Genomic DNA, 22,597 nt, shown 5'->3' with positions numbered 1-22,597 from the left:
CTTGTACGTTAGAAAAATGTCTCATTTTATTTCCTCTGCTGTTTGTTGGAGTTGAAGCTATGCTGGTCTGTCAAGAGGGTGAGGAGAAGCCATTTTTAAGCAGAAGGACCCAGCAAGAATGGAAAGTGACAGCAAGGTAGAGTTGTTGCCTCCCTGATGCAATGGGAACAGCAGATATGTTTTGTTTCAATTCTGGAAGAATAATGACCCAGTGAGAAGAGTTTCCACTGCTAACTATGCTTGAGAGAAACCCATAATGTACAGAAACGCTCTCAGCCCCCTTCCAGGAGTGCTTCCCTTGTGCCTGCAGGTGGAAAAGAAGCAGCTGTCGGCTCCTTTGTGAGTTCTCTCAGGCCTTTTTAAATTACACCTCTTCAAAAGTCATTTCTGTGGTGCCCGCTGTTCTGGAAAGGGAGGGATGTGAGCAGGCTACAGAGAAGGTCAGGATTTTTCTTTATGAATATTTGTCATGAGTACACTGAGTACCAAATTGATTATGATATTAGAAATAATACTTTGATTTTCTGGTTATGGTTTCTATGGTTATACTACTTTTTTTTCAGTGTTCTGGATGACAGATGGAAAAACTGCCAAGAATCTAATTTCTCATGATGTGAACTGCACCAATCATGTCCAGTTAGTACAGACTTTGTCTGCTGTCTTAAGACAAAATTTTGCTATTCAACTATCTGATAAAGTACATTTAGAAGAGTCTTCTATTGTTTTACAGTAAAACAAGTGGTGCAGAGCTGATAATTCAATGTCAGCACTGCACAGCTGGTGAATGTATGCATTTTTATAAGCCTTCTAGGAAATGGAGGTTTTTTCCTTTTATTGTGAAGCTGTTAGTGCTGCTTAGTAGTAAGTTCAAGATAGTCTAGCAATTAAATGTCACTGTATCTTTTCTTCTTTTAAAGATGACTCTACAAGACAGAAGAAATTAATTTGGCCTGAACACAACAGCTGTGAAGGTATAACTAGGAAGTATATAGGATTTTCTTGGAAATGCCAGCTGTTGAATGGTCAAGGAATAGTTTAAAGTTGAGATTCCCTCTTTGCAATTTTTTTTTTCCAGCAGTGTTTGCAACAGTCATTTCATTATTTATTTATTTATTTATTTTTGCAATTGTATTGCAGCTGATCTGAACAGCACAATGAGAAAATATTTAGGTTTATTTTTCTGATCCATATCCCATGTGAGCGCAAAGATTACACTCTTACCACAATGTTTCACAGAATAGATCCTATCATCTCTATTATTTACCTAGTGTCTTTGGCATGAGAGATGTTCTTTTATTGCTTCTCAGTTCATAGTCGCTTAACTTCCCAACAGTGTGAAATTCTTAAACAGAATTTAAAAGTCTGATGCTGACATAACTAGTAAGGGGACACTTCCACCTAAGCGTGAGGACTGTAGATACATGTACATGTAGCTACAATAGAGGAAAGAAAATAGTATGCTTCTGAAATCATTTTTTTTACTTTTGTTTTGTTTTGTTTTGTTTTTCCCCTCTGTGTAGCTCTTTTATTAAGTTTATTTCCTTTAGCCAAATAGTGCCTTACAGTGCCAGGATCTGATCTGTAAGTAGATGCCTTCCAGCACTGTTTACACTTTTCAGAGTCATGGTTCATTATTCTAACAGACACACCACATCATTTTGCATACCCTTTACATACTATTTCCAAGTAAACATCTCCCACTTCCAGGCCCATCTGTACTTTGTTCTAGCCAAGAACAGTGCTTCTGCATGTTAAATTGTCCTGGCTAGATGTGTCAACCAGACTCCCTTATAACTCCCTTGCCTATGATGCATCTGAAGTCAAAACCGTGTGGTTGATATTCTTCCATGCCTTTAAAAAAGAAGGGCTGTTTGCAACTATCTGCTGCAAACAGTAATTAAATGATCAGTCATCGTGGTTTTTTAATATTATTTTTCTATTTAAAATTAGTAACTTTCATAACTATCAGTAATAAATGTACTGAACAGTGTACTTTTAAATGATCCTCTTATTTACTTTTCTGAATTTTCCTGGTTCTGTCCTGCATACAGCTTTTTAGGCTATTTTTCCTATTGCTACCAGATTTGTCACTATTGAAGCAGTATGAGGTATTGTGTACAGAATTGAGGTATTGTGTACAGGATGGAATGCCTGTCATATCAAGTTTTCCATGGAGAATTAATAAGATATGTTTTCTGGCCTCAAAAGCTTAGTAGGTATTAATAAACCAAAGGGTGAAAAGAAAACGCAGAAGGGTTCTTATTGTTTGCTTTTTAATTAACTTGCTAAGTCATAAAAAGCCTAGTTGGCTCAAAATAATAATCTTGCTTCCTGCTTCAAAATCAGTACCTAATATTTTTAACCTCTGACCACAACATCGTTTTTAATTTATAGTAATGCTATTAATAAAGAGAGGGAAAAAATGCATTTTCTTAAAACTGGAGTAAATTTGTGTGGTATGATAATAGCTAGATTCAGGAAATTAAGCTGCTGTATTGAATATGTTTTGAGAGTCAGTGTCATTGCCATTAAATATTTAAGAAGGTTAGCTCTGTTTCCTTAGTAGGTTTGGAGGGTTAATACACGCTTTTTCCTTTTCCCTTTCTTAAATAAATAGATTTGCAGAAAGTCTTTGGAACTGTCCAGTTTAACCAATTTTATAAGGAAGCTTTACATGCCTGTTCTTATTTAAAGGAATTAGATATCAAGAAAATCATAGATGCCTTGTTGGACTGAGATTGTGTACTATGTTCCCTAAGGCAGATGTCCAGCTCTGAAGAGCCTTTTTAATTTTTACTTTTGACAAGATAGCTCGAAAGTTGGTTTTGTTGGCTTTAATGGTATCCCTAGGAGAAAAACAACCAACCAACAATAAGTATATGGGGATTAGCTATTCCAGCTCATTGTCCTGCATGTTGTGTACTGATCCGCCGGAATCTTAAGATGGGTGGCAAAGGAGTTTTACCTTGTTAATTAGCAAATTATGTATTGAAAATGGTATCTTATCTGGCAAAGTGATGTTTTCATTTCCACAGTCCTTTAGTTGGAGTTGTGCTAGGCATGTCTCATTAACAAATTAGAAGCAAGTTACTCTTGCAGGGAAAGCAGGAAGGGGAGATTAATTCTATCTACATTACCTGGAGGACTCCCAGAAGGAGTTCAGTTATAAAAGCTAAAGTGTCTCCCAGCAATGGGCTGCTCCTGGTGATACAACCTGAGCCACAGACTGTAGAGGAAGACAGAATCCCTCTGGAAATGTAAGTCAGGAAAATATATCAGCAAATGAGCTGGATAGAGAGAGAGAGAGAGTCTCAGAAATAATAATAATATAATACTTGTAATTTGAGTTCTCTCTTTTGGATGTTGTTAATAGCTGCATTGATGTTTTACCTTAACCTGGCTTTAAGGTAGGGATGGTTCCAAGATATGTGTTAGCAGCAAGTTATCCCTTACCTGTTAATCTATTTGATCATTTTGGAGAGATAATAATTATAATAATAATTAACTTCAGAGTTGACTTCCTGCTCTGCTGGAAAGCTGGTTAATGTTTACTTTCTTTTGCAAAAATGTGACAGCTTCATCAGAGGAAGTGAAGCAAGTGGCTGGTTCCATAATAGCTCTCAGCTAGGCTGAAAAAGAGCCAGTCAAGTTGCTGCTGCCGTGTTTATCAAAGGTTAGAGGGGTGATTCGTGTCAGGTCAAAGGATCAGAGGAGAAAAAAGATTCTCCTTGGCTCCTTTTTCTGAACTGAAATATGGCAAGTCTTGGAAATCTGGGCAAAGGAAGAGGTCTCCTCTTTGGGATTGACCCTCCAACTGCTGTCAGCACAGAGTTGCCCAAGCCACTTGCAGGGCTGAGACAAACAGGATCATTGTGGTCATGAAAGCAGAGTAGGCACCTAAGGGATGTAGATGGGAGAGCAGCAGTCTTAAGGAAGGGGAGGCCCTGCCTGGTTTCTGGATAAGCAGAGCTAGCCTTATCCTCTCAGTCCCTGGGAACTGAGTCTCTGTAGTCCCTCTTCTGAAGGGACTGGAATTCTCTCTATACAAACTGCACTTCTGATTTTATTTTAAGCTTATCTGGAGGAGGCACTAGATGCACTTAGTCAGATATGTGATTTTTCATAGTTCATCTAATTATTTCTTCAGGAATGTGAAGAAGAAAATGATTGTAATGGGTACAGCATTACAGTGCATGTAATGGAGCATCCTCGGAACATCCCCTGGAGCCCAGCTGTGTGCCTCTGCCCTGCAAAAAGACTCTTACATCTTCAGCACAGCTATTTTGCAAGATGAGGCTGGTGTTACATTGCAACTGTGTGCATGTATGGGGGGGGGGGGGGGGGTGAACTGGGATGCCTGGGGATATTACCATCACTCACCAAGGACACACTCTGCCTCTGAGGGATCTGGAAGGCTGGTGGGTTTCCATGGGCTAACATGCACAGAGGATGCTGGGTAAGACCTCACATGGTTCTGAAGATGACCTGGTTTTGTCTTCTGCTGCTACGTTCTTTAAATATGCTTACTTTATTTTTTGATTCTCTGATATTCCATTGCAAGTTTTTCTTCTTTCTGAGGATTTTTTTTATTATTTTTTATTTTTTGCTTTGTTTTGAATTCAAATCCGCAAAATGTTTAGTTTCCTTTGGTGTCTCAGCTAAGCTTCTGCTCCCTCCTTCCATGTGCAGAACCTTACTTCTAAAAAAAACTCTATGGCATTGTACATATGCTAAAGTCAGGTTTCCTCACTTTCTTTTCCCCAAACACTCCTGCCAACTATGTGGGTAGATGATCACAATCACAACTTTTATGCCAAAGGAGAGGGATGAGGAAAGATGGATGTGTCAAGGTTTTGTGGGGGAAGGAGCAGAAATAATGTAGAAAGATTTTATGACTATCTAATCCTTTATCTTATTGCTGGTGTCTTCTTACGTCTTTGTTATTGTTGTGCTTGTTTGTTTTTGGTAGGGAGAAGAAAGATCATTGATTTTCTTGAATTTATTTATGAATTTTTAAGACCTGCTTAGGTATTTATGCCCTCCTCCTGCTTGCAGAGAACTTTCTCAGCCACCAGGTTATGATGAATCTCTTTAAACAAATGGAGCCTTGCAGAGTGAGCCCATATCATTCATTACTTGGGATTAGTGATGTGTGCTCCAATTTGGTCCATTTCAGTGAACCTCTCTCTTACTTCTTCCCTATTTCTTATTCTGTCATAGTGCTAAATAGCTATCCAGAGCAAGAAATGAAGTTTTTAGTATCTAATACAGTCAGTAGTCTGCTGTCTGTTTCAGTCCCTGGGTTCTGAGTAAGTTGAAACAACTATTATTCATCCACTAAAAAGATTACAGAATCCCTTATGCACAAACTGTGCTGTCATTACAACTTTGTTTTCTCCTAGAAACTGTTCCCCTGTAATGCTCAGCTAAGTAGAATGGTTCCTTACTGCCCTGTTTCTGCATGCTTTAGTGAATACATGCTTTAGTATTCTGCTCGTCTTGGTTTCTCCTAGAATAAATGCAGTACTTTCTTCAGTGTGGCCCTTCTGGGTGGGAGGTTCTATATGGATGCTCACTGAGCCAATTCATTGTCCTTGATTTAAACAATTCCTAAAATTTCTTGGTGCTATAATTGTTGTGAGCAGCTCAGTAAAATCAACTGTGGTCTTGTGACTAGTATCCTGCTGTTTAAATTGGGAGGATTACTGGACAGCTAAATGGGGATATGTTCCCTTGCTTGTGCTCCCGAGCTGGTTCCTTTGTACCGTAGTGAGAAGAGGCTACACAAGTGCTACATAATCCTAGCAACCAGAATCCTTACCAGAAGTAAGGACTTCTCTTCCTGTTCAATTTAAGATACACTCTGAAATCATACTGTCAAAGCTTGTTGTTATTTGCCCTGGGCAAGTCTGTAAGCCTTGACATTAGAGGCTACCAAATTTTATTAATTAGTTTAGATTCACAACTATTTCTGCTTGTTTATTAGTGTGTGTTCACATTAATGCATTTTTCTGGATATGAACTTCTTTCACCATCCTTTTCCTTCTCCTTTCCTTCTCCTCCCATCTTTAAATTGGGAGGATTATTGGTATGAAATAGCTCTTGTTATGAGGTGCGACTGGTAGATATCTACATCTTTAGTTTTAATAGAGTCTTACCATTTGCTTGATGACACCCTTCTGCACACTGCGTGCACTAATTTTTGCAACCAAGTAGCATCTTGGAAATTGGACAAATTGTTCCAAAAAAGAAAAAAAAAAAAAGCATTGATTGTAGCCCTTGTCTTTATACCAGCACTCAAAGATGAGACAGTATTCTGTGTAGACCAGGTGCCTGCTGTGCCTTCTTCAGATTCACAAGCTGGTTCAATGTATGATGTTCATTTCTGGGACAGATGTTTCCTCAGAGGGGCAGAATTCACCATGTTTGCATGCTATGGACAGCGGATGGCCATAGCCAAAATAGCTGCAAGTAGGATGACGCTGCACATGTGATCCAGATCAGAGCCCTGCTGAGTCTGCTAACATCGATGTTTTCTATCCAAAATGTCATTGCAGTTGTGGATACTTGGCATTCAAGTACAAGCTGTGTGCAGCAGACTCACAGGCATTTACAAAGAAGCTTCACAGCTACATGATATGCACTACCATGCTCTGGTAGAAAAAATATGTGTTGTTTCTGTGCTTCAGTTGACGAGCTGATGGCTGCATTCAAAAGGTCAGTGATCATTCAGCCACAAAAAGGAGAAGTGGTGGTGTAGAAGCAGTGACTGGAGAACCAGTGCTTTACTGAAATTACTTTCAGAGAGAATAGGAAGGAATTTAGATCACTATAAAGAAAATCAGATGAAAATAAACAATTTGTGAGTGAAGATGAAGTAAAGTAATGCAATCAGTAAGTTATCAATTCCATTGTCTTTTGTAATGTCTGCTGGCAATAAATGCTTTGAAAGTGTTGTGAACTGATAGCTGAACACTGATTAGGTTGAGAGAGCCTAAAATCCTTTGAATTTTCTGAGTTCCCTGTAGTCCCCTCAAATATGAATGTCTTGTGGAAATGTTATTTAAATATGAAAGTGATGACAGGTTTTGGCCACATTTGCGGCTGCACTTTGTGCAAGCACATAAGTGTATCAGGGAGCCACAGAGCTCCCCGAATGCCACAGCCAAACCCCCAGTGGGGGTGATGTGCCCGGGGTCCGTACACAGAATTCCCCAGAAGCTTAACCTCAAGTCCCTGTCCCTACAGCTAAGCCCACAGAAACTGTGTTACACATACCTTGGGACTTGTCCCCTGGCAGTGGTGAGACTGCCTTCACCCTCCATGGTGGAAATTGCGTTTCCCTTACCCTTCACTTAGTGTTCCTGTAGATCTGGTGAGACAGCCATGTGTGGTGAGCTGGATCCTTGATCTGGTTGACCTCAAGGGGCAGAGATGAGTGGGTTGAACATTTTGTCTTTGAAAGTGAAGCTGGAAGGTGTGAAGTAACTGACTGGAGATCAGAGAGCAGGTAAAGGGGAGGGAGGATCCTGGCCTCCAGTCTTCCTCCTGTCCCTGGCTAAGAGAAGAGGAGAAGGATTGGTTCCTAGTTGAGCAATGACAAAATGATGATTTTCTGAGTGGAAAATGAAATTTCAGTATCTCCAGAACAGATCAGGGTCTTACTTACTTAATGAGCTTGTTTGACTGGTTAAAGTGATGTGCTTGGACAAATGGATACACTGCCATGACTAACACAACTGCTCATATTGAAGAAATGATCTCTTTATTTTCTGGTGAGAAGTGAGAATACTATTATTATCTTTCCTGTCTTCCACTTGTCTTTAGGAGAGTTTCTTCCTTTCTTCCATAGGGGCAGGAAAGATATTTGCTGGGGCTGAGACCATACTTGAGCCGCTAGTTGCTCTGCAGCTTCATCCAGAAGAGCTTACTCCTGGATTTCACCCTCCAGGGCTGACTGCCTCGGGAAGTCCTTCAGATAAGAACTGTGATCCTTAGCTGAATCACAGCTCTTGCTCACAGTTTGCCCACAGATCAGCTGTGGCTCTCCAGAGTCTTAAAATACTCCTATGCTTTGTTCAGGACTAAGGGCTCACTTTTTAAAGACATCTTATGTAATAGAAAGTAGCATATTATATGAAGCTAAACCATGCTTAAGGCTGAGGTTGAAATCCTTTTCCGAAGTCAGAAGTTAGTATTGAAGTTAAATTTGCCTGCTTGTGCTGAAAATCTTTGACAAAATTTATTTTACACACTTGATGCAAAATTTATTACATATTTTCATTTGGAAAAATAAGAGAGAATTATAAAAGACATCTTTGTAATGTGGATAATTGCACTGCTATCCACAAAAGAGAATTTACTGGAAAATTAAAATGTTAATGTAATATCAAAATAAAACTACTTTTCACAGTAGTGGCTATATATATAATGTTTCGATCTGCATCTTGTGAGTATATTTTTCCAGTATGAAAGATCAGAAAAATAATAATAAAAGAATATTACTTGAATCTCTGTATTGGCATGCTTAGCCTTACTCATGGAGGCAGACACCTGCTTAAACTATGTCTAAACTACCTCTAACCTAGTTTCTTCTGAAGTTTACAGTGGTGTAGCCAGAAGCATAATTTGGTCCCCTATCAGCAACAAAATGTTTGGAGTTTTTAATTTTTATTTTTTCTTCTCTAAAATGATGTTTATACTGCTGGAGCACTAATAACTTATCTCTTCGACAGCTTTCCTTCCACACTGTCTTCAGAAACTGAAAAATGCTAATAATAGAAATTAATAAAAGTACATCTGCAAAATTGCATTCCTGCACATCTACAAAAGAGCAATCTGTAAAGCACCTACTTGCCCAGGCTAGACTCTGTGCTGATAAAAAGGCTGATAAAAATGTTGAGTTGATTAAAAAAAAAATGAAAACAGTTTGCCACTAACAAAACAGGAATGAAGGTGTTCACATCAGTGTAATCGTTTTTGTTCAATATTCAGTTCCCCGGATCTTGGTGGTCACTGGTAAAAATTAAGCTCAGTCAAAAGTGAAGCAATGAAGTGGAATCTAAAAATACCGTTGATTGACCATACATTTCGTCATTCTTGTTCCATGTGTCTGTGTGCAACTGTCTTAATTGATGAAGGCTTGTATTTTTATTTTTTTTTCAAAAGTAGAGTATATTAGCTTTTAGCATTGTAAACATTATCTTTCATTCTGCAGGAACAAGTTAAATAATTTGTTTAGGATCACTTCAAAATTTGTTTCCCCAGTGCAGCACTTTATGCTACTAGCATGCCCAAATAAATGTCGTGGCACCTCACATGTTGTGAAACTTCAGAAATACCTTACATCAGCCACAGTTAATATGAAATGGGATCACAGCTGAATCTCTTCAAACCTTTGGAAAATACTTTTCCCAAAACGACTGCTTCAAAACAATTGCAGTCTGACAGGTGCTGAAGGGAAGAAAAAAAAAAAAAAAAAAAAAAAAGGTGAGCAGATTGAGCAGAGGCAGAGATGGCATTTATTCTACTACAAAATATTTCAGGCATCCAGCAGAATAATTTTATCTCCTTGCATAAATAATATATTATAAAATTACTTTGAAATATATATACACACAAAATGTAGTATGCTAAAACATTTTAATATAATTGAAATGCATTTGATCAGAGTAAAAAATACTTTTTTTTATGCCTTGAAGATAAATGTGTATTTCATTTTTCCCAAACGGGAAAGAATTTCTACAACCTTATTGTTCCTTTAGGGAATTCCTCCATGTTGAAAATTTGAAGTCAAGGTATTTTTGAAGTGGAGGAGTATGAACGTCACTATATGGTGGAGCTTGAGGATATGAGGGTAAAGTCTAAACTGAGGCAAAAATCATCGATGCCAAGCATTTTGTGCACAAAGCTTTCTAGGAGCTTGAGTTTCTGAGTAGTGGCAGCTAAATAAGTAGCAGGTGCCAGCATAAGCAACCGGATGGTGCAGATTTCTTGTTCAATGCAGGGTGCTGCTGGGGAAGTGTGTTTGGTCTGCTTTCTGGTTTAAATGAGCGCAGAAGCAAAGACTTATTTAGAGCTTGCTGAAATTAAAGCATGATCCATATGCTTTGTGTTATGGATGAGATTTAATGTTTAATTGCATTGCAGGTTTCTCAATGTCGCTCTCAAGAGAGCATATAAACTACTTAGACTCTATCAAAAAGTAGGTGCAATAACAAACAAAAAAAAAAAAAAGAGAAACTCTCGAGCTACTTACGCAAACTCAGAGGGGCTTTGCAGTATCTGTGAAATTCACAATTGAGCTAGAAAGAAAAGATTGATTGATTGATTACAGAAGCTCCTGCTGATCCAAGGAGCTCCTTTTGATCTTGCTGGGGATTGTAAATGCTACCAGATTGTAACCAGCCAGGTGCCCAGCGTTGCGCTGCTCGTGCTGGACACCAGGGAAAGGGATTGTGTCTGTCCTGGTGGCAGCCAATGCCGAGCACACTGCCTGTGCTCATGCTACCAACGTCGCCATAACTCTCTGCCTGCAATGTCTGGGTTTATACGCTTTGAAGAGATGGTGTGGAGTCCTTTTTGTACACATTGCTGGTGGGAGGTCTTTCTGTTCAGGCACTTCTATTTTTGCATTTATTTCTAAAGAAGACATCTGTGGCTCTCTGTAATCCCCTCAGACTGTATTGATGGTGAAAGTCATGCCCCTTCCCCCCCCCCCCCCCCCTTTTTTTTTACACAGACAATACTAGGTTTTACTGATAAATGACTGAAGTGCATTACCGTTAAGCTTAGAAACATTCTTCTTTTATTTTAAACTGTAGGCTGTCATGTGGATTAAGCTGTAGCCACGTGCAGTTTCTGTATCCATAGAGCTGAGAAAGTATAGAGAGAGGCAACCCTGGAAATGCAGCACAGATCTGATGTGCAGGGTCATGAATTTCTCTAGACTCTCTTAAAGCTGGCAATAATAATGTCTTTTTTTTTTTGTTTGTTTATTTTTCTATGTTTTCCTTTGAAGCATGGAGGTTTGGTTATTATAAACTCAATTGAAGGCACAACTTTGCTTCACAAAGATCACTGAAAAACTGAAAGGTGGCAGGGACTTGCTTCACTTTTGTCTGAGCTTAATTTTACCAGTGACCAAAAAGTGAAAGGCTCAATATCTGGTAATCAGCTACTCCTGCCAAACAAGCACAAGTATTCAATTCATGTCTTCTAAGATGCATTTCTCATATCACTCCTGATGCATGAAGAACAATAGTAAAAATAAACAAAACCCCTCCATATGATCTAAATGTCAATCGGGAACTCAGAAAATAAAATTCCTGCCCAAGTATTATTTACATCAGTGTTATATCAGTAATTACTCTGTAATATATTTACATCAGTATTACTGATCTATCAAAGAGTATTCTGTGACTTTTAAAGTTTTGTTTGTTTTTTTTTTTTGAACTATGTGCCTGTGAATTATTTTTGATTAGTGTCCATAACTGATAGTTATGTCCCTAGCTAATATCTCCGAACTGACTGCCCCTCAAGCCACCTCAACTTTTTGACCTCCGTGTGTGTGTGTGTTTATGTGAGGAAAAGAAAGGGCAAAAGCTGTATTCGTAATGTTTTACAACGTACTCTAAAAAATGAATGGCTCTGATTCTGTCAAGCCAAGGGAGGAGGAAAACTTTTATTCACCCATTTTTTTGTAAAGCGTGCACTGCTCTTTTATATGTGGTAATGCCTACCATCCATTCTAACTACTCAGTCCATATTAATGGCACATTTGGTTTTCTGGGCTGTGGAAAAAAAAAAAAGAAAACATTTTTTTCAGCTTTTAAGGATAAAAATCACCTGTGTTTTTCACATATTTCACCCCTTGTTAGCCTTATAATATAATTCAGCAAGCCCAAGGCACTTTCCAAATGAATACAACATATAATGACCAATGATGATTTTTCACTAATAAGTCCTGCTTTATACTTCTATTTTTTTTCTGATAATGTGCTTTCCATAAAGAAAAAAGACTTCGGTATGGACATATAACTCATTTGTGAACCATGTACACTCTTTGTCTTTCCTGAAAAATAAAAGCTTTGAGTTTGAGTTGGGATAAATGAGTAATTTGTTTTTCTTTTATTAGTCTCAAATTTCATTTTTCACTGGCTAGAGGAATGTGCCATAACTCTCAGCTTGTACTTCAGCCTGTCTTTGAAAAGCATCCTTATGAGTAAGCATACTTCTACTACCACCTTATTTGATTAATCTGGACTTTTTTTTTTTTTTTTTTTTTTTTTTTCAAAATAGTAATAATAATAGTGTTTCCATTGCTTTTGTAATAATCAGGGAGTTATCTGTTAGAACTGTAAGGTACGTCTGTGTGTGAGAATCTGAAGAACCAAAGTGTGAGCCAGCCCCTCTACGCAGGGCAGTCATTGTGCCATTTCCTCTGTTCAACTAATGTTAAACTTTGTGTCAGGAACCTCTGGATTCAGAAATATAACAGCAAAACCATTGCAAACACTGTGATGTTTCCCTCAACAACTGTACGGCAGTTCCTAGTTATTCATTGATGAAGGCTGATGTGATGTTGGGGATGCGGAAGAATGACTGAGGTCACACAGAGTGTGTGACAGTTCTGTCACCACGTCACTCGTGGCTGCAGCTGGCTTTGAGGAAGTCCATGGACTCCGCTTCTGTGTCAGTGGTATCACTGGAAAACCAGTGGCTGGGCCTGCTAACCAGTTGCATTTTTAATTCTCACCTTTTTCAGTAATAAATATGCACCTTGGCTTCATGTGCTCACAGCTGATATTTCTTAAGTGTTACTGAAATTCACAATTCTGAGCAACAAAGTAATTGTAAATTATGAAACTTTGCATAACATAGAGTAAACAGTTAACTTTATGTGACCAGTGTTCTGCAATATTTCTCTCCTTTGGCAGCTTCTGTGCAACCCCTTTAGCTGTAACAAGCATTTACATTTGTGCGCAGAAGAGGGAGCAGACAAAACAGTCGAAGCATAGCAGTCCTGTGAAACTGCAGGGATTCATTCTTGAGAATCCCAGTGGAAGCATTAGGGTAATCTCTTGAGTAACTGGGGAGGAAGGATTGCCTTAATGGCTGCAAATTGAATGTGAATAAGTTAGCAATTTATATATGGAATTATCTTCTGATTCACTCCACCATCCCTCTCTTACTCCTCTCCATTGCAAAGTAGCAGCAAATCTTTTGGTTTGGAAAAGTTATTATTTCATTCCACTGAAACTCTTGGCCTTTTAGTCTTTTCAGCAATTATAAGGGCCCAGCGTGTTGAAAGATGTAGTATTGCTTACCTATTTTTATTGATTTAAAAAAAAAAAAAGTCCTCCTTAAAGTATCAATACATGAAAACTAAGCATAAGGAAGTAGCACCACAGGACTGGTTTGTTCATGGTGGTCTAAGACTTGTGCAACTGCAACTGTCCACGCAGACAGGTTGTTTTGCATCAGGAGATGCAGGTAGTTCTACATGTGGTCTTTATTCACATGCCAGGCTAACAGCCTTTCTTGTCCTCTCTCTCTCACAATGATGTTGGATGCTGTTTAGTTTTGCTTCCTTAAATTATGTTGGTAGTATGACCAGAGGAAGTTGCAGAAATTGTGAGGGAAGTGGATGGATCAGGTAGATTGCTGTGTTTTGATAATGAGGATTTAATGGAAAGGGAAGGTATTACAGGCTATGCACTCAGCAGATGCTTGTATGCCTTTCTTTGTTCATTTCTGGGGAACAAAGTGCAGGTTTTAGCTATATGCTTGCTGTTTTCCCACTGCTCAGCTAGATATGAGCAGAGGAATGGTTGATAGAACTGCTAAATGTGCAGCTCTCAGGTTTTGTGGCATTGCTATGCTGTCTCTACTTCTCTGGGAAGGCGTTTGAAGCTACCCTTGTATTTCTAAAGGGATGGAAATGACAAGTCTGTCCCAGACACTGCTCAGCTTGGGTAGATGGGAGAGCATCCTATTGCGTTATGCTTACCCCTCTAAACCTTCTAATTCATGTGGAGGAGTTAGGTAAAATGTAGTCTTTAAATGATCCTTCTAAGTGTTGTCAGTCTGCAGGTCACTATAGCAGCAAAAACTTTTGTACAGGTTTGCGAAGTAGGTGTCTAAGAATAAAATAACCAAGAGAATTTGAAAGACTTTCTGCATGTATTAAGTAACCACAAAAATTACTAAGGAAAATTAAAGCATGTAGGATGAAGTGATTGGAGGAATTGATTGAGAATTATTACAGCACTTCCATTTGCTCCTAAATAGGAATTTCATTCTAGATTTAAGAAAAATATTTTTACCTTGGTTTCTAAGGAGATTAGTGGTGTATGAATGTGCTGTCTTTGTCCATCTGTCTGCCACTCCTGTTTCTGATACAGGCTGAAACTGTTGACAGATTACTAGCTCAACAAAAGTAGAGGGTTAGAAGGTATGACGTTTCATAATAGTTAGTGGTTGGGTGGAGGCCAGTTGGTATTAGTACAGTTCAGTGCTGTGGGGAATTTCCCCAGTATAACATGGGGAAGACGGGGAGTATAGCAGGTCCTAGCATACAAGAATTCAAAGGGACTGGAGAGTACTGTCTTGGAGGGGTCCTGGGAAGCATCAAAAGAGAGGGCTGGTGGGGAAAGCAGGAAATGTGCGTAAGAATTTTAGTAAAAGAAGACTGTATACTTTTGTTGTCTGTGTTTGAAGACCCAGTTGTAGGTAAGCAATTGCATATTTTTTATGGTCTAGTAAAGCCAACAAAAGCATCAGGAACCAACTGCTATCACTGCACATGTGCACCTTGTCGCTTTGTACTAAGGACTTGCTGGATATGTAGCCTGGACATGGTTACCTTTTGAATTTTTTGAGGTTAACATACTGATATTGAGCAACTGTGCTCAGCCTTCCTTTTTAAAACATTCAGGCTTTGTGGAGTCAGCCCCAGGATCAGTGGTTCACATCCTGTGCACTTCATTCCTGCAGCTGCACCAGCAGGCCTAAGGCTTACCAGAGAATCCAGACGATTTATTCATCCAGGGATGCAACGACCATGCTAAGACTGATAGCATTGTTTCAAAAACAGTGAAATAACACAACTTTAAGGAAATAGCATGCATTATTTTCTGGGATATCATCTGTGATCATTCTGGAAGACAATCTCAGTGGTTTTTCTGTAATGAATATACCGTCTTTCCCCTTCTCCTATCCTAACTCACAGAGGTTTATTTCTTGAGGTTTATTTCTTGAGGTTAATTTATTTCTTGAGGTTTATTTCTCCTGAAGAAAATAACCCTTGCCTTTCAAAATGTGTGCACTTTTTTTGAGCTCTTGAATAAGCTACTCTTCTGCCTGCACAATATATGCCCACTATATTTCCCTGATCTGGAAGACACTACTTATCTGTGGTTAAAAGGTAGTTAAACTTTGGATTTTTGCTTTTCCTTATTTTGTGATTTGGAGAGTGAGTTTGGGAAATGAAAGGCTGGTAATGCATAATGTGTTTGTTTCTAGAGCAAATATATAACCTATAAGAGGATGTCAGAAAGGGAAGTGGAGCAACAAAAAGTGAAAAATTGCCACTCGATACAATGATTTGTCACCTGTTGACAGTTGTGCCTGATGGCAAAAAAAGTTCATTATGAATGATAAGTTGAGAGCTCAAAACAGGACAGAGAGAAGCCTTGAAGATTTGTCCTTGAAGGCTGGTGATGTACAGCCTGGTTTCTTTCTTGCTGTGAAGGAGGTTAGTGTAGTTTAATGTGCCAGTTAGTCTATTTTAAGATACCTCCAATCACAAGAATTACAGAATGAAGGATGTTCTTAATTAAACTATACTGTGAAAATACTGTGAAAATGTAATGATCTGTAACTATTTATACAAATAAGTGAAGAGAGGGCTTTAGGCAGTGAGAACTACTGAAAATCAGAGTACCTGATGCTATAATCCTATTTTTTGTAAGGATGACTTGAGATCAAGAAGTTAATATTAATTGAAACAATCAACATCTTAAAGAATCATGAAAAAATGTAGAGAATACCAGGGTTTGTGGAGCTATTCAACCAGCAGCTAAACACAGGAGAGAGTTTTCATACTCAAGAACTACTCATTTCTGTTGTAATATCCCAAGCATTGGTTACTGTTGCATCATCCCCTTTGGTTCCCTCACATTTTTTCAGTAGAAACCTTGTGTGTGTAATGTAAAACAAATAACAGCAGGGCAAATGTCTCATTGTTTGTGTTTTTATCATGTGACAAAAGGTGGAGTTATAGCATCTCTGTCATTCACACACATTCAGACAAATATAGTGTTATGTACATGGAACAAGACATATTTTTTTCAGCATTAAGTATAGAAACATACTTGGCTCAAGGGCTACCAAGTAGACTACTGTTTGATTCTCAATTGGCTTTTCTTTCAGAAGAAATGGAAATTTAAAGACTGTGGTAACCTGGTGATAATCTTATTTCAAAGGCATTTTAAGTCCAAATGAAAGAGAGTATCTCAGTGTGGGAATTCTTGCTGCTTAATTTCACCTTTTAGTTTAATTACCAAATCACCAGTGTTTAGCAGCTTAAGTACCTTCCACTGCCAGCTAGTATTTGTTGTCCTCCTGGATTGGTTGGCCTTAGGAGTTCTGTGTGACCCCTCCTGGGTTTATAAGGACACATTCTTTAAGATAGAATTGATGCAGTAGAAGAGTAGACTCTGGTCTATGTAGTTCAAAAGTGATGGCTGCAGAAGTAGCTTAATGACAAGCGTGCACAGCTTTAATCAAGTCTGATATTCTGGCCCTGTGGGGCATCTGATATTTCTGTGAGATACGGCACCTTTATCGCCTACTCATCTTAATTTATTTCCTGTTGTTCAGCTGTGCTTCCTGTTGTGGGTGCTTCTATACTAAAGAAGAATACCCAATACAAGTATAATGTTGTCTTTACTATCAGCATTAGACTCAGTTGTGTATGGTTAGTTTTGAAATTTAGTGAAATTGTGTGATAAAACCGTATGCCTCCCACTCTTTCTGAGTGTTGACAGGTTTTTTACATATATTCTATCTGAATGCTGTAACTGCACATAGATGGAGCAGATAGAGTTGCTTTGCTTTTAATCAGGGAATATATTTGCTTTCAAATAGCATACTTTTGTTGTTTCATAATTTTGGAGGAAAAAAAAAGTTTTGTGTGTTATTTATATGATCCACTTAAAGTAGATGAAAGGAGGAATAATCAGATAAATGTTTTGATAAGAATATTTGGGAGGAAGAAGTGAGAAGGTGAAATAAGATCCCACAAGGTCATTCTATACTGGAAGGTTGACCTTTAGGTATAGATGATGTTGAGAGAGAGAACGTCATAATCCCAATGGTTAGACTGTTAATAAAAGGTTTGTGTCTACTTTCCTATTTTGATTCAAATTATATTTGATTTAACACATATATACTGTACTACGAGTCCTAAATAACTCATGTTGTTATGGAAAAGACTCTAGAATGTAAGAATATATAGTGTAAATACATGTTGGCTAAGAGAATTTTAGGGACGAAACTGAGAGTGATGTATTTTCAAAATACGTACACATTTTGGGGGGTTGGCTTCGATGCTAATTTCAAGGAGGTAGGCTATGGTTTCTTAGAAATGACTGAGAAGATAATATGCCCCCAAATGACTAACATGACAGGGAAAGGAAACAGGAAAGTCACAGATACCATCAGAACCAGTTAAGGGTAATGAGACAACTGAATGGAACCACTCACTCATCACTACAGCTTGTGAACCGTCCTCTGGCCTGTTGTGCTGCCTGGGTGTTTTCTAAGCTAAATAGGATTTGTCTCCTAGAGGTAGCCAGTAAGATCTGTTTCCAATGTCACACATCCCTTGGGATTTGTAGGACAGTAAAGATTAGTTAAGTCATTGATCACAGTTCCAGAGCTGTCCACCTTCCCCTCAATTTATAACAAAAGGAGATTTCTACTGCCAAAAATACACATTGCAGTTTCCAGTTTCAGACAGGTGAGTTAGAACTACGGAAGTTGTTGAAAATGGATTCATTTTCTCCTTCACTTCCCATATTAATCAGTCTTACAGAGGAGTAAGTCCAAATCCCATTCCCAAAAGCTATCTTCAGCTTGTCAGCTACTGTATTGTCACTGGACTGCCAAGATACTTGCACTGCTTTTACCGAAACTAAATAGCAGAAGGTCTACTTGGTGAGAGAAGTGACCTATCCCAGGATTCTTTTAAAACCAAGCACTGGGAGGGGAGACCTTGTCCCCAGGGCTCTGCAGCTCTGATGGGCAGACCGATAACAAAAACACTAATATTGACTGATGGCAACTAATATATCTTCTGGAGCTAATGGAGTCTGTAATGTATTAAACATGTACAAAGGGAAGACAAAATCCCCAGCCCAACCATAACAATAATCCTGGATGGTCGATGGTCTCCCCTACTGCGTCCTAGCTTCCAGCAGTGTCTTGGAAACAGACTGCTAACAGACTGACAATAAACAAGTGCAGGATAATGTTATGCCAAAGTCAGAAGAATTAAAATCCCATTTCATACCGCAAAGCTGAAATTAGGCATCTTGACATTTTCATAGGCAGACTTTCTAGTGCAATATCAATATTATCCATCTGCATCAGGTATTGATACAGATCTTGCTTAAAGGAGCTCCCCGTGAGAGTTACTCTGTTCTTGTTCGTGATCCACCACTGAGGTCAAGAACTCTCCATCCCATTACAATGTTTTACCATTGATTTAGTCTTCCTGTCATCAGGGCAAAAAAGTTCTCTTATTCAGTATTTCTGTAATCATGACATTTTAGGGACCTTGTTCTCTCCCATTTTGTATTTTTTATAAATCGTGAAACTTCCAGGACTGGAATGCCCATTTAGCTATAATAATTCTATTTTATTTTATTTTATTTTTCAATTGAAAGGCTATGAGCAGTGAAACTGTGAACTTAAAGAAACTTCCTTGAAAATCTCTTATCTCTTCTGAGGTAAAGAGGACTGTGAATGTCCTCATATCTTTTTAATAGCCTTGGGGACACACGCAAACATTTAATTATTAGGAAAGAAGTTAATACAATGAAGAATATCACTCTAATAATGAAGCTTTAAGTACAGAGAACTCATTAATTGATAACTGTGTTGAGAGATAAGGCACAACTCATTGATTTTGCTTTAAGCAATGAGTTTATGCAGGTGTTTACTTAGGAAAAGGCTGTGAGAAGTCTTCCTGCTATGATGTCAATAATTTGCTTTGTCCTTCTTTCTAGAGTAGTATGGATCTAGTAGGACTTTTTGCTCCTCTTTTTTTCCTGAGTATGTCTTTCTTCCTTCCTTTTTTCCTTCCCCCCCCCCCCAGTACATACAAAAAAGCAACACAACAACAACAAAACCATAAATTAGGACAGGTAGCACAACCATGAGAAAGAGCCTTACAGCTGGCATGTGTAGCACGAGGTTTCCCTCATGCTACAAGGAAAAACCAAATAGGCAGAAGGGCTCTCTGTGAAGCAATGCCCTTGTGATTCAGTGGATCATGACCTGCCCAGCTCCAAGGCTGCTCTTTCATTGCAGCCCCAACATGTGTCAAGGAATCGTTTTGGCAGACCAGAAACAACACTTCAGCTGGCTTTTGTGAGGCCATGGAGGTGTCTGGGCACAAAGTAAGAGATAATCTGGTTGCCTTTGGACTGCCCTCGTGCCCTCAGATCACTTCGTCCTGCCCTGAGTGTCTAGAACACAGCTTTGCTCACAAATGCATAGTATCTGGCCCAATGTGAAAAGACTTTTTAATTCCTAGAAAGCAGCATGTAAGTATACATGTAGCTGTATTTTTACATTGCATCAACTTGGACTTTCCTACCTGTTTTATTAAAAAAAAATAATAAAAAAAAAAATGTTATCTACACATTTAGAGTTATTTGGACATGAGCATGGGATACAGAAACTCAGTCAAGTGCTCTACTCCATGTGACATTGGAGTGATAGAAGTAGAGGAAATATTTTGATAGCTTTCATTCAGCTGCAGAGTAAAATCTTTTTTCCCTAATTTTGAACATTTCTGGGGGGAAAAAAAGGCTATTTTTTGATGAAGCACAACTTATACTATGACCTCTAACTTAGTAATTTGATTTAAAAGAAACTGTCAGGTTTAATTTGGTCCTAAATATAAGTCACTAAAAACACACTTTTACAAGCTTTTTGTGACTCACCCACCAGATTTAGTTTGCATGCTTTTAGAGATATTGTTTTATTTGTGAAATGGCAAATGTCTTGTGGAAAAATCCTTGCTTGAAATGTAATATTTAGAATGTTTGATTTTCTTCAAATTTCATTGTAATATATGTATATATATTTAAATAACATTTCACTGTAGCATTGGCAACCCCCCTCCCCTCCCCCCCCCCTTTTTTTTTTATTTCTGAAAGTAGGAAAGGTCTTGAACACTAGTAGCTTAGTTTTGGATCTGTTTGGCCAAAAGAAAATGAAGAAAATTGGAACAATAAATGTACTATAACTTTTTTGTTCTCCCACTTTCAATAATCTAAAATATTATTAATGGTACAGATTAGAAAATGTGTTCCTAGAAGGCATCTGGGCTAAGTAGGTTGACGGAAGAACTGTAAGACTGCAGAAGTCATTTACCCAGTTTATCCAGTATAGTCTGTTCTTCCTGAGCTGTTGCTTAGGCAAAAAAAAGAAACCTAAAAGTACTGGGAAGGGATAACAGAAATCCCAGTTCTGATTGCTATTTCTAACACACAAGATAGAAGATTACTGCCCCATTTTCATACTTTCATCCTATTTTGTTTTCAGGTAAAAGGTATTAATATCTTACAAAATAAAGATGAATAAAGAATTTGGACTACTGCAAACTGGGATGAATTTGCTGCAAGATGGAAATGTCATAAGGAAAAAGAAAACTGGCAAGCTTGTTTGGTAAGTTTCAAGTTTGATCCATTTATTTAGAAAAGAGAAAGGAATAAAGGTCAGATATAAGGAAGGACTTGGGAAAAAAAAAACAAAAAAAAACAAAACAAAAAAAAAAAACCAAGGAAACAAACAACAAAGCACAAACAAAACAGTAAAATAGGAAGGGATAAAAGTAAACTCCATGCAGCTGTGGCATTACCTCAAAACTGAAGTAGGTGAGATTTATGGTGTTGGAGGACTTTGTCAAATAAAGCTAGGCTGTGGCTCAATGATATAGGGAATTTGGCATTAGGCCTAGCTCCTGATACCAAGTGACAGATAACTGCACCCACGCTGCAGAAAAGTGTTGATCTGCACTGAGCCTGTCAGTTTGGTGTTCTTCTAAAAATGCATCAGGTGATATCTGACTTCCCACTACCAGCAGTAAGTTGGCTGATTGCATATCATGTGCAGTGGTTATTTTGGTAGAAAATCCATCATGTTGCTTGCCATGACTGAGATGGGTAATTTTTTTTACTGCTGGTATCTGTGGTGTGCAGACCCAGTACTAATGATAGGGGAATCGTAGCTTTTAAGTGCTCAGCAGCATTACAGTCTGACATGTGTCTGTGTAATCTGCTGTAGACATGTAAAACAATGTTTTTAATTATCATGGAAAAATTAAAAGCAAACAAACAACAACAACAAACCCCTCCAGTTAGTTTTTTGACAACAAAAGTGTACATTCAAAGAAAATATTTCTGAGAAGGCATTTTGTGATATGCAAAATAATAACAATAATAAAATCATTAGGCAAGCTACCAGCTGTGAGCTGTTTCAAGTATCAATTCAACATGTCAATTACGTTAATATTTACACTGAGTAACAATTTTGCCAGCAAAGGCAGTTAGAGCAGTCTTTTTTTGTGGAAGATTAAAAAAAAAAAAATATGTGCTTTGAAATATCGAATTATGTAATGAGAATAGCAGTTTGGCTGAATACTGTTCTTAAGAAACTGTGTATTAGGTAAGAAGTCTCTAAACATATTCTTGGTGGATGAATAATTTATTATGATAAGCTTTATTCAGGGTATGAATTAACTAGTTTGGAAGAAGGTAAAATAAGCATGGATTCTCAATTGCTTCCTGTTTTGCATTGCTCTGTTGCTCAAAAACCAACCAACCAACAACAAAAAAAAAAAACAGACCTAAGATAATAAGCCTGTGCATGCTGCTGGGACCAGTAGCATTCAGCAGTGGCTGCAGCTGTATTATCCAAATATTACCACTGTATGAAATGCATGTAATCTACTACTTCAAGTGAGAGTGAGGACTCTGATCTCGTATCGTTTTGTACTTTGTATTTACTGTGACAGATTTTTGCACTTTTGTGCTTGCCTCTAAGGAATTTGTCAAACTGGAAGAAAATGAAGGCTTAGAGTGAGAGTTGCTGGCAGAACCTACCCATTGCACAGTCTCAGAACGAACTAATGGGTTCAGTGGCTAGCTGACCACTGTCACAGCTGAATTTAGGACTCAAAGTTTTATCAGTGTGTCAAATAGATCTACAGTTTGGTTATAGTTGCATAAGAGCCTACTATTGCTTTAGGATTTTGCTTCGCTAGAAATGTGCATATTCTCTGTGAAGCTTCCTGTTAGGT

The 22,597-nt window shown here is 38.2% G+C and overlaps 1 long non-coding RNA gene across 2 annotated transcripts in view; it reads left to right on the top strand.

The window, feature by feature from the left end:
• The first annotated feature begins 4,108 nt into the window (after nucleotides 1-4,108).
• LOC118160666 overlaps nucleotides 4,109-22,597 on the top strand; it is a 62,194-nt gene continuing 43,705 nt past the window's right edge. For both annotated transcript variants that reach the window (XR_004747619.1, XR_004747618.1), the window contains exons 1-2: nucleotides 4,109-4,456; nucleotides 20,842-20,964. This is a non-coding gene — a long non-coding RNA (uncharacterized LOC118160666). The remainder of the gene's footprint in view (nucleotides 4,457-20,841; nucleotides 20,965-22,597) is intronic.

This window comes from Oxyura jamaicensis, chromosome 1 (genome assembly GCF_011077185.1).
Source record: "Oxyura jamaicensis isolate SHBP4307 breed ruddy duck chromosome 1, BPBGC_Ojam_1.0, whole genome shotgun sequence".
In the NCBI taxonomy this organism is placed as follows: Eukaryota; Metazoa; Chordata; class Aves; order Anseriformes; family Anatidae; genus Oxyura; species Oxyura jamaicensis.
Note: the sequence above shows the minus strand (reverse complement) of the source record. Positions and strands in the feature narration are given on the sequence as shown.